This window comes from Palaemon carinicauda, chromosome 34, assembly GCF_036898095.1.
Source record: "Palaemon carinicauda isolate YSFRI2023 chromosome 34, ASM3689809v2, whole genome shotgun sequence".
In the NCBI taxonomy this organism is placed as follows: domain Eukaryota; kingdom Metazoa; phylum Arthropoda; class Malacostraca; order Decapoda; family Palaemonidae; genus Palaemon; species Palaemon carinicauda.
In genome coordinates this window covers 14,240,907-14,253,180 of record NC_090758.1, presented here as the reverse complement: position 1 = coordinate 14,253,180, position 12,274 = coordinate 14,240,907, and the positions used below count along the sequence as shown (strand labels likewise).

The following is a 12,274-nucleotide window of genomic DNA, read 5'->3' as shown; positions in this document are numbered from 1 at the left end:
TCGTTTTTTTAAACATATAACTTAGCCGGTGAATATATAATAGCTGCAACTCTGTTGCTCGACAGACACATACATAAAAAACTCGCGAGCGATCGCTATGCAGGTTGCGGGTGTGCCCACCAGCGCCAACTGTCGGCCAGATACCACTCTCGGATGTAAACAAAACCTTCAATTTCTTCTCTGTCGACGTGTCGACAAGACGTACTTTTACTCGCTGTTGAACCTGGAGTTTTTCCCATCATATTTGGTGAAGTACTTTAATTTGGTTTGAGCTTTCGCAGTACAGTACAGGTGTTTTTCAATATTAATCTTATCCGATGATCATGTAGCTGTCAACTCCGTTGCCCGATAGAAATCTACGGTCGGGATACGCCAGTGATCGCTATACAGGAGGGGGTGTACACAACAGCGCCATCTGTGAGTAGGTACTCAAGTACTTCTTGTCAACAAGAACTCAATTTTTCCTCTGTCGTGCCACCGGCAAGACCTACTTGGATACGCTGTTGATTCTGGAGTTATTGTTCACGCTTTGGTGATGTATTTATTCTAGAATTTAGCCTTAGCTATTCAGGAAGCTTTATCATTAGCTTAGCAAGCTTTTGGAATTAATTTGGACTTATATGTTAACGAACTTTGCTAGATTTGGAATTCCCCTTTGACTACCTCTTCAATTCAAGATGTCTGACCAGTCTCAAGTCCCTAAGTACAGGCAGTGTAGCGTTAGGGCTTGTGCTAGGCGTCTTCCGAAGGCCTCTATAGATCCTCACACCGTTTGTTCCAATTGTAGGGGTAGATCCTGTCAATTGGAAGATCGATGTGGGGAATGCGCTGGGCTTTCGGAATTCGATTTTAACGAATTCCTAAAATATGCACGTAGGTTAGAGAAGGAGAGAATCAGGAGGAGTTCTTCTCGCTCTGTGGATTTTTCCTCTCCCCATGCCCCTCAACCTTTTCCTTCCCCTGTAGTGGTGACTCCCGAACCTGTTACTAGTGCTCAGCCATCCATGGCGGATATGTTGCGTGCCATTCAGGCTCTCGGTGACAAAGTGGAGTCTTTGGCTCAAGACCGCAATCAGCTTTTGGCAGATGTCAAAGAGCTGAAAGCGAAAAGTGCAGTGGGAAGTGTTATCAGTGCTAGTGATGTTAAGTGTCAGTGTCAGTGTTGCGCATGAGGGTACATCTGTGCGTGCCAGTCGTTCTCCCAGTCCGGGACCTCTTGCAAGCTCCCAAGCCCAGGGGAGAAGCAATGTCGAAGGACCAAAGGGTTCGGCAGGCCTTGATCGGCGCACTGATGTATCCTCAGTGGTTGCGGACGTATCTGTCAAAGATCGTCCCATCCACAAACAGACGAATGAGCCCTTACATTCCTCGTCTGTGGAAGAGGTTTCCAGGAGGAAACGATGGACCAAGGTCTCACGACCACTCAAACGTAAGGTCCCTTCCGAGCGAGTCCAACGGCCCAGGTGTAGCCACTGGGTCAGTTCGGACTCGCCGCAGTCTTCCGATGACTGCACACCTCCCAAGAGAGGTAGAGTGGTTCCACAACAGGCTACTGCTCCGTCTGTTGCTGTTCCAACCACGGTAGACCCTAAGTGGTCCATGCTGCAGACTATGCAGTCTCAGCTTGCTGCATTCATGCAGGAGTATCATGCTGAGAGGGTTGACTCTGAGCCTGTTAACCTACAACCCTCCGAGGTTGTGCGCTCAGCAGATACTGCGGCTGCCTGCTCCCACACTCCACCTGTGAGAGCTCCACCACCTATGCGCAGTCCACTCTGCCAGACGCATGTTCGTGCCGCATCATCCGTTGACATGCGTGAGCTACCGCATCAGCAGTGGGAAGGTGCTGTAGAGCTGCCGGGTTCTGCCTCTTTGCGGCATGCTCCGCAACCCATGCGGCATGCTCCGCAACCCATGCGGCATGCTCCGCAACCCATGCGGCATGCTCCGCAACCCATGCGGCATGCTCCGCAACCCATGCGGCATGCTCCGCAACCCATGCGGCATGCTCCGCAACCCATGCGGCATGCTCCGCAACCCATGCGGCATGCTCCGCAACCCATGCGGCATGCTCCGCAACCCATGCGGCATGCTCCGCAACCCATGCGGCATGTTCCGCATGCCATGCAGCATGCTCCGCATACCATGCAGCATGCTCCGCATACCATACAGCATGCTCCGCAACCCACCGCAACCTCTCCCACGCACCAACTCTCTGTGTTTGTTGTTGCCAGCTCGCAGACTGACCAGCAGCAGCATGATGTTGGATCCGCAGCAGTTACGCATGCACCCGTACTGCCGGATTCAGCCGTTCAGCTTTTTGCTCTGCCTTTGCCACTTCCTACTCAGCTTTCGGACGATGGAGCATCAGATGACGAAGCTGTACATTTGGATGAACCGCACTCTGACTTTGAAGGGCCCAAGTCTACGCCTCCCTCCTTAGACTTTCGTAAAGTCCTTGCCTTGTTCAGGGACTTGTATCCTGAGCAATTTGTGTCTGCAACCCCTCGCTCTCCTCCCTCCGAGTTTGCTCTGGGCATGCAGTCTGCTGCTCCTGCCTTCACCAAGCTTGTTCTCGCACGATCTTCTAAGAGAGCTTTGAGGGTTATGGGGGAGTGGTTGCATTCCAAGAAGCAACTGGGAAAGACTGCCTTCATCTTTCCGCCTTCCAAGCTTGCTTCTAAGTCGAGCGTCTGGTATGCCACGGGAGAGGAACCCGGCTTGGGAGTTCCTGCCTCTGCCCAGGGCGACTTCTCAAGTCTGGTTGACTCTCCCCGCAGGTTGGCTATGAGACGTTCGAAGATCTGCTGGTCCTTTTCCGACATGGATCATCTGTTGAAGGGAGTCTTTCGTGCCTTCGAGATCTTCAACTTCCTTGATTGGTGTTTGGGAGCCTTAAGCAGGAAGACTTCCCCTTCGGATAAGGACTCTGCCATGCTGATCATGTCCTGTATGGACAAAGCCATTCGCGATGGGTCTGGTGAACTTGCGGCTTCTTATGTTTCAGGTGTTCTTAAGAAGAGAGAACATCTTTGCTCCTTCTTATCGGCTGGTATCACTCCTTGCCAGAAGTCAGAGTTGTTGTTTGCTCCTCTCTCCAAGTTTTTGTTTCCGGAGGAGCTAGTCAAAGGGATGGCTGCCTCCCTTATCCAGAAGGATACCCATGATCTTATGGCATCCTCTGCACGTAAGGCTAAAACCTTACCTTCCGTGCCTAGACCCTTCCGCCCTGCAGCAGTAGACACACCTGCTACTAGGTTCATCCCGCCCTTTCGTGGCAGAACCTCCAGCAGAGGAGGTACTCGTGCTGACAGTCACCGTGGCAAATCCAAGAAGGGTTCCAAGTCCGCAAAAGGCAAGTTCTGACTTCCTTCCTCTCCAGACAGCTGTGGGAGCCAGGCTCAAGACCTTCTGGCAAGCTTGGGAGAGCAGAGGTGCAGACGCTCAGTCTGTGAAGTGGCTGAGGGAGGGATACAGAATTCCGTTCTGCCGCAGTCCCCCTCTTGCTACATCTCCCATCAACCTCTCTCCCAACTACAAGGAGAAGGACAAGAGGCTAGCGTTGCATCAAGAGGTGTCGCTCTTGCTACAAAAGGAAGCGGTGGTCATAGTCCGGGATCATCAATCCCCGGGCTTCTACAACCGTCTCTTCCTGGTAGCGAAGAAGACAGGAGGTTGGAGACCGGTGCTGGACGTCAGTGCGCTCAACGCTTTTGTCACCAAGCAGACGTTCACGATGGAGACGACGAAGTCGGTCCTAGCAGCGGTCAGGAAGGAGGACTGGATGGTCTTGTTAGACCTGAAAGACGCGTACTTTCACGTCCCCATCCATCCAGACTCCCAACCTTTCCTAAGATTCGTCTTTGGAAAGGTTGTGTACCAGTTCCAAGCCCTGTGCTTTGGCCTAAGCACGGCACCTCTTGTGTTTACCAGACTGATGAGGAATATTGCCAAATTCCTTCACTTGGCAGACATCAGAGCCTCCCTCTATTTAGACGACTGGCTTTTAAGGGCTCCTACAAGTCGTCGCTGTCTGGAGAATCTCAGATGGACTATGGATCTGACCAAGGAATTGGGCCTCCTGGTCAATACAGAGAAGTCCCAGCTCGTCCCATCCCAGACCATTGTCTATCTAGGTATGGAGATTCAGAGTCGAGCTTTTCGGGCTTTTCCGTCGGCCCCAAGGATCAAACAAGCCCTAGAATTCATCCAGAGCATGCTGAGAAGGAACCGATGTTCGGTCAGGCAGTGGATGAGTCTAACAGGGACATTGTCATCGCTGGCCCAGTTCATCGAGTTAGGGAGACTCCACCTCCGCCCCCTTCAGTATCATCTAGCTGCTCACTGGAGAAAGGACATGACGCTAGAGGCGGTCTCAGTGCCTGTTTCCGAAGAGATGAGGTCTATGCAAACGTGGTGGAAGAGCAACATCCTTCTCAAGGAAGGTCTGCCATTAGCTGTTCAGACCCCCGACCACCGTCTCTTCTCGGACGCATCGGACACGGGCTGGGGTGCGACACTGGACGGACAGGAATGCTCGGGCACATGGAATCAGGAGCAAAGGACACTTCACATCAATTGCAAGGAGTTGTTGGCAGTTCATCTGGCCTTGATAAACTTCAAGTCCCTCCTGCTGAACAAGGTGGTGGAGGTGAACTCCGACAACACCACAGCCTTGGCCTACATCTCCAAGCAAGGAGGGACTCATTCGAGGAAGTTGTTCGAGATCGCAAGGGACCTCCTCATTTGGTCAAAAGATCGAAGGCTCTCTCTGGTAACGAGGTTCATTCAGGGCGATATGAATGTCATGGCAGATCGCCTCAGCCGGAAGGGTCAGGTCATCCCCACAGAGTGGACCCTTCACAAGAATGTTTGCAGCAGACTATGGTCCCTGTGGGGTCAGCCCACCATAGATCTATTCGCTACATCAATGACCAAGAGGCTCCCGATGTATTGTTCTCCGATTCCAGACCCAGCAGCAGTTCACGTGGATGCCTTTCTGCTGGATTGGTCCCATCTCGACCTGTATGCGTTTCCGCCGTTCAAGATTATCAACAGGGTACTTCAGAAGTTCGTCTCGCACGAAGGGACACGGTTGACGTTGGTTGCTCCCCTCTGGCCCGCGAGAGAATGGTTCACCGAGGTACTGCAATGGCTAGTGGACGTTCCCAGGACTCTTCCTCTAAGAGTGGACCTTCTGCGTCAACCTCACGTCAAGAAGGTACATCCAAACCTCCACGCTCTTCGTCTGACTGCCTTCAGACTATCGAAAGACTCTCAAGAGCTAGAGGCTTTTCGAAGGAGGCAGCCAGAGCGATTGCCAGAGCAAGGAGGACATCCACTCTCAGAGTCTATCAGTCTAAATGGGAAGTCTTCCGAAGCTGGTGCAAGGCGAATGCAGTTTCCTCAACCAGTACCACTGTAACCCAGATTGCTGACTTCCTGTTACATCTAAGGAACGTAAGATCCCTTTCAGCTCCTACGATCAAGGGTTACAGGAGTATGTTGGCAGCGGTGTTCCGCCACAGAGGCTTGGATCTTTCCACCAACAAAGATCTACAGGACCTCCTTAGGTCTTTTGAGACCTCAAAGGAACGTCGGTTGTCCACACCAGGCTGGAACCTAGACGTGGTTTTAAGGTTCCTAATGTCATCCAGATTTGAACCGCTCCAATCAGCCTCTTTTAAGGACCTCACTTTAAAGACTCTTTTCCTCGTGTGCCTAGCAACAGCTAAAAGAGTCAGTGAGATCCACGCCTTCAGCAGGAACATAGGTTTCACATCTGAAACGGCTACATGTTCCTTACAGCTCGGTTTTTTGGCTAAAAACGAGCTTCCTTCCCGTCCTTGGCCTAAGTCGTTCGAGATCCCAAGCCTGTCCAACTTGGTGGGGAACGAACTAGAGAGAGTACTTTGTCCAGTAAGAGCCCTCAAGTACTATTTAAGACGGTCAAAGCCATTACGAGGACAGTCAGAAGCCTTGTGGTGTTCTATCAAGAAGCCTTCTCTACCGATGTCTAAGAACGCAGTTTCTTACTACATCAGGCTTCTGATTAGAGAAGCTCATTCTCATCTGAAGGAAGAAGATCTTGCTTTGCTGAAGGTAAGGACACATGAAGTCAGAGCTGTTGCTACTTCAGTGGCCTTCAAACAGAACCGTTCTCTGCAGAGTGTTATGGATGCAACCTATTGGAGAAGCAAGTCAGTGTTCGCATCATTCTATCTCAAAGATGTCCAGTCTCTTTACGAGAACTGCTACACCCTGGGACCATTCGTAGCAGCGAGTGCAGTAGTAGGGGAGGGCTCAGCCACTACTTTCCCATAATCTCATAACCTTTTTAATCTTTCTCTTGAAGACTTTTTATTGTTGTTTTATTGGGTTGTACGGAAGGCTAAGAAGCCTTCCGCATCCTGGTTGATTTGGCGGGTGGTCAAATTCTTTCTTGAGAAGCGCCTGGGTTAGAGGTTGTGATGAGGTCCTTTAGTATGGGTTGCAGCCCTTTATACTTCAGCACCTAGGAGTCGTTCAGCATCCTAAGAAGACCGCTAGGCTCAGTAAGGAAGACTACTTAAAAAAGGCAGAGTAATAATTCAAGTCGACTTCCTTACCAGGTACTTATTTATTTTATGTTTGTTATTTTGGATAACTGCTAAAATGAAATACGGGATACTTAGCTTCTTTGTTAACATGTATGCTGGTCTCCACCCACCACCCTGGGTGTGAATCAGCTACATGATCATCGGGTAAGATTAATATTGAAAAATGTTATTTTCATTAGTAAAATAAATTTTTGAATATACTTACCCGATGATCATGAATTTAAGGACCCTCCCTTCCTCCCCATAGAGAACCAGTGGACCGAGGAGAAAAATGAGTTCTTGTTGACAAGAAGTACTTGAGTACCTACTCACAGATGGCGCTGTTGTGTACACCCCCACCTGTATAGCGATCACTGGCGTATCCCGACCGTAGATTTCTGTCGGGCAACGGAGTTGACAGCTACATGATCATCGGGTAAGTATATTCAAAAATTTATTTTACTAATGAAAATAACATTTTTCTTCAAATAAATCCTTGAACTCGTTTTTGGATAGATTTAATTTTTGATGACAAAGAGAGTATGGACTTTCTTTGACTTTTAAATGGCCGACCCTTCCCTTAGACGGAAGTGTGTTTAGGCTTTTAGCAATTATCTTATCACGTTATAAATTAATTATAGATTTTCCTCTATATATTTTATATCTCACCGCCTTTATTAGGCCTCTTCGATTAACTTTCCATTTATAATAAACATAAAAATAAATTTTAATGATTTGTTTATATGCGACCTTTCCTGAGAGTAGGCGGTCCTAACTTGGGAACCGAAGTTAAACAACGTTGAGCCCTTTCAATCGTAAATAGCTTTTAAAGAGCTAATGATTTAAAACTTTTTAAATGAATATTTTTTAATAGATATTTTATGAAAGATTTTCTTTGAATAGTCTTCGTACTGTTTCAAAGATGAACTAACGTTTAGTTTATTTATGCTACGCAGTTTGCGCTCTATCGTTACGATAGAGAGAGAGAGTATCACGGTTTCACTTTGCAGAAAGAGTAAATCGATTCTGACGTTTTGTTCATTCTTCTTTCAAAGCTTAAATGTTTTAAATTCTATTTTAAAGGAACTTTTCAATTGAAAAACCTTTCAGTTTTTTCCTTTGGTCAAATAACATGTTTTTTTGACGAAACGTAAGTGGGCTCTTCTCTTAGGTGCGAAATCAAGAGAGAGAGAGAGAGAGAGAAAGATAGAGACGGAGGGAGAGAGAGGAGAGAAAACGTTCCGTTCAAGCGGGTAACGTTGTTCTCGAGTTACTCTCGTCCCTAGTCTCTGTACGGGGAGAAAGGATAAAACGTTTTTAGTTTTTTATTCTCGTCCCCAGGCAATGTACGGTGAGAGATTAAAAACGTAGTTTTGAATGAACTAGTGTTTAGTCTCTTCCCCAGCCACTGAATTTTTTATCTTAAAATATGTTTACTGTTTTTTGCTGCTATTAATGTGCTTGCATTATACGACTGATTTCGCAATTACTACCTTTTGATGAGGGTAGAATTGCGTGCTTCAGGTAGAAATCAGTAAAAGTTTCGATTTCAGTGAAATAAGTGCAAAACAGAAAATCGTAGTGATAAAGTGACTTTTCGCAAAGTGTTATCAGTGTTGCGACCGAGGGTTCGTCTGTTCGTGCCTGTCGTTCGCCTAGTCCGGGACCTCTTGCAAGCTCCCAAGCCCAGGGGAGAAGTAATGTCGTACGACTTATGGGTTCGAGAGGCCTTGATCAGCGAACAGACGTTCCCTCTATGGTATCGGGTGTATCTTACAGGAACAGACGTTCCCTCTATGGTATCGGGTGTATCTTACCAAGATCACCCCTACCATAAGGCGAGAGAGACGATTTTCTCCTCGTCATCCGAAGGCTTTTCGCATAAGAAACCTGAAACAAGGTTTCGAGGCCCTTAAGCGAAAGTCAGTCCTTTCAGGACAGGTCCAGCATCCTGGTTGTAGCCATTAGGACAGCTCTGACCCTATGCAGTCATCGGAAGACTGCTCGCTGCCTAACAAAAGCGTAACACAGACTCCGAGAGTCTTTTTGTTGGCAAGGTTTTGCGGTCACAGACGTTACCCTCGTCTCTTACCGCAACCATTTCCGTTGATCCTAAATGGGTTGTACGGCAAGACATGCAGAATAAGCTTGCCTCCCTTATGGAAGACTATTCTGCCGATAAGTCCGTTGAGCCTAGCCATTTATCTCATCGAGATCCTGGCTTTCAGCCACCCTAACGTTCCTTTGTGCGTCCTGTTGACGTTGGCGTAGCTAAGTCACGTCAGTCAGGTTGTTTAGAACCACACTCGATGCGGTCTTGTGTGGATTTTCAGCCACATTTGGACGTTAGGCCACTTGCTGATGCTCCTGTTGACGTTCGCTAACAATCGGAGTTGACTTGTTTTGACGCAGAGCGTCAACCTCCGCATTCTAGAGTTGTTTTGACTGCTCAGTCTAGGCGGTCAAAGCAGTCTCGAGTGGACGCTGTGCGTCCTCACGCACCTGTTGTTGTTGACAGTTCACAGACTGTCAAGCAGTTACATGACGTTGCGTCCTGGTCTCTCGCACCTGTTGTTGTTGACAGTTCACAGACTGTCAAGCAGTTACATGACGTTGCGTCCTGGTCCGCTACTAATGCACCAGTGCGTGTGGACTCTGCTTGTAAAGCATTGCCAACACGGTAGGTCTCTCCCTTGCTTGAGACTCAGCTATTATCGGACAAGGCTCCTTCAGATGAGGAAGTTGCTGTTCCCCCTCCTACTGATATTCCCTTGAGGACTCTGTCAGACGGAGAGGAGCCTAAAGCTGCTTAGCCCTCTATGGAGTTTAAATAAATCATGCTGATTTTTAAGGATCTTTGTCCGGATCTTTTTGTAACTGCTGCTCCTCGTTCGCCTAAACGTCAGAGCTTACACTAGGCCTAGCTACTTCGAAGCCGTTGTTTTATAAGCTAGTGCTCTCTCGCTCTCCTAGAGCTTTACGTTTGCTAGGCGACTGGTTTATCACCAGGAGGAGTTTGGGGGATACAGCCTTTGCTTTCCCTTCTTTTAAACTGGCTTATAGAGCGAGAGTCTGATATGACACGAGAGAAGTTCTCGGCTTGGGAGTTCCTGCCTCTGCCCAGATAGACTTCTCAAACCTCATAGACTCTCCCTGGCGCCTGGCCATGAGACGCTCCAAGATTTTACAGGTTAACTTCACAGCTGTTTTCGAGCCTTTGAAGTTTTGCTGTACAATTATGTCATGCATAAACAAGGCTTTCAGGGATGGCTCCAATGATCTGACAGCCACATTCTCTGCAGGAACAAGTCCCTCAGGGATGGCTCCATGATCTGGCAGCCACGTTCACTGCAGGAGTACGTAAGAGGCAAGTGCGCTCAATGTGTTCATTGTCAAGACAAACCTCACGATGAAGTCTTCCAGGCTGTCTTGACAGCATTTATGGAAGGCGACTGGATGGTCTCTCTCGACCTTCAGGAGGCATACTTCCACATTCCTATACACCCGGATTCCCAACCGTTTCTGAGGTTTGTTTACAGGAATGTGGGGTACCAGTTTCGAGCTATCGGGGATCCGAGCCTCCCTGTACTTGGACGACTGGCTTCTCAGAGCATCGTCCAGCCTTCACTGTCTGCAGGATCTACATTGGACGTTGAGTCTGGCCAGGGAGTTGGGACTTGTGGTCAACCTAAAAGTCCCAACTGATCCCATCCCAGATTATTCTATTTTTGGGGATGGAGATTCGCAGTCAAGCCCTGCTCGAAGTCCAACTAATGCTGAAAAGAAAACGTTTATTCAGTCAGGAGTTGGAACAGTCTCGTAGGGACTCTCTCATCCCTGGAGCAGTTTATCTCACTAGGGAGACTACCCCTTCTGCCTCTCCGGTTCCATCTAGCCTCTCACTGGAACTAGGACAAGACATTAGAGACGGTATCATTCCCAGTCTCCGAACCAATAAAGGCATGCCTGAAATGGTGGGACAGCAATATCAGTCTGAGAGAGGGACTATCCCTAGCAGTCAAGAACCCAAACCACGTGTTGTCCTCAGACGCGTCGGGTTTTGGTTGGGTGCGACCCTGGACGGTCGGGAATGCGCTGGTCTGTGGACCTCAAGTCAGAAGAGCATGCACATCAACGGCAAGGAGCTATTAGCAGTCCACTTGGCCTTGATGATATTAGGAAGCGTCTTCGAAACTAAGTGGTAGAGGTCAACTCAGACAACACCACAACTTTGGCGTACATCTCCAAGCAAGGAGGCACACACTCCTTCACGCTGCTCGAGATCGCAAGGGACCTTCTCTTATGGTCTAGAATTCGAGGCATCTCCCTGTTGACGAGATTCATCCAGGGGGACTTGAACGTCTTGGCAGACTGTCTCAGTCGGAGGGGTCAGGTGATACCCACGGAATGGACCCTCCACAAGGACGTGGGCAAGAGTCTTTGGGCTTCTTGGGGTCAACCAACCATAGACCTCTTTGCCTCCTCGTTGACCAAAAGGTTACCAATCTTTTGCTCTCCAGTCCTAGATACAGAAGCAATCTACATAGACGCGTTTCTACTGGATTGGTCTTTTCTGGACTTATATGCATTCCCACCATTCAAGATAGTCAACAAGGTACTGCAGAAGTTCGCCTCTCACGGAGGGACAAGGTTGACTTTGGTTGCTACCCTCTGGCCCGCGAGAGAGTGGTTCACCGAGGTACTTCAATGGCTGGTAGACTTTCCAAGAAGTCTTCCTCTAAGGGTAGATCTGTTACGTCAGCCCCACGTAAAGAATGTCCATCAAAGCCTCCCCGCTCTTCGTCTGACTTCCTTCACACTATCGAAAGACTCTCAAGAGCTAGAGGTTTTTCGAAGGAGGCAGTCAGTGCGATTGCAAGAGCTAGGAGAGCTTCTTCCATTAGAGTATACCAGTCGAAGTGGGAAGTCTTTCGAGACTGGTGCAAGTCAGCATCTGTGTCCTCGTCCAGTACCTCTGTAGCCCAAATCGCAGATTTTCTTTTACATCTGAGAAAGGTTCGCTCCCTTTCAGCTCCCACGATTAAGGGCTACAGGAGCATGTTGGCTTCGGTCTTTCGACATAGAGGCTTAGATCTTTCCAACAATAAAGATCTCCAAGATCTCCTTAAGTCTTTCGAGACCTCTAAGGAACGTCGTTTGGCAACTCCTGGATGGAACTTAGACGTGGTCCTAAGGTTCCTCATGTCAGACAGGTTTGAGCCATTACATTCAGCCTCCCTGAAGGATCTCACCCTCAAGACACTTTTCCTAGTGTGCTTGGCTTCGGCTAAAAGGGTCAGTGAACTTCATGCCTTCAGTAAGAACATCGGCTTTTCTACAGAGAAAAGCCACTTGTTCACTTCAACTTGGTTTCCTGGCCAAAAATGAACTGCCTTCTCGTCCTTGGCCTAAATCTTTTGATATTCCTTGCTTATCAGAGATCGTAGGCAACGAACTGGAAAGAGTATTATGTCCTGTTAGAGCTCTTAAGTTCGATTTAGCTCGTACTAAGTCATTATGAGGGAAATCTGAGGCATTATGGTGCTCAGTTAAGAACCTTCATTGCCTATGTCAAAGAATTCTTTGTCATATTTTATCAGATTTTTTTAATACGAGAAGCTCATTCTCACTTGAATGAGAAAGACCGATGTTTGCTTAAGGTTAAGACGCACGAAGTTAGAGATATAGCAACCTCC

General features: G+C 48.3%; 1 protein-coding gene across 1 annotated transcript in view; it reads left to right on the top strand.

Moving 5' to 3' along the window:
- LOC137627086 (uncharacterized) overlaps positions 1 to 12,274 on the top strand; it is a 57,485-nt gene that overhangs the window by 30,360 nt on the left and 14,851 nt on the right. The gene's annotated exons all lie outside the window — the stretch shown is intronic.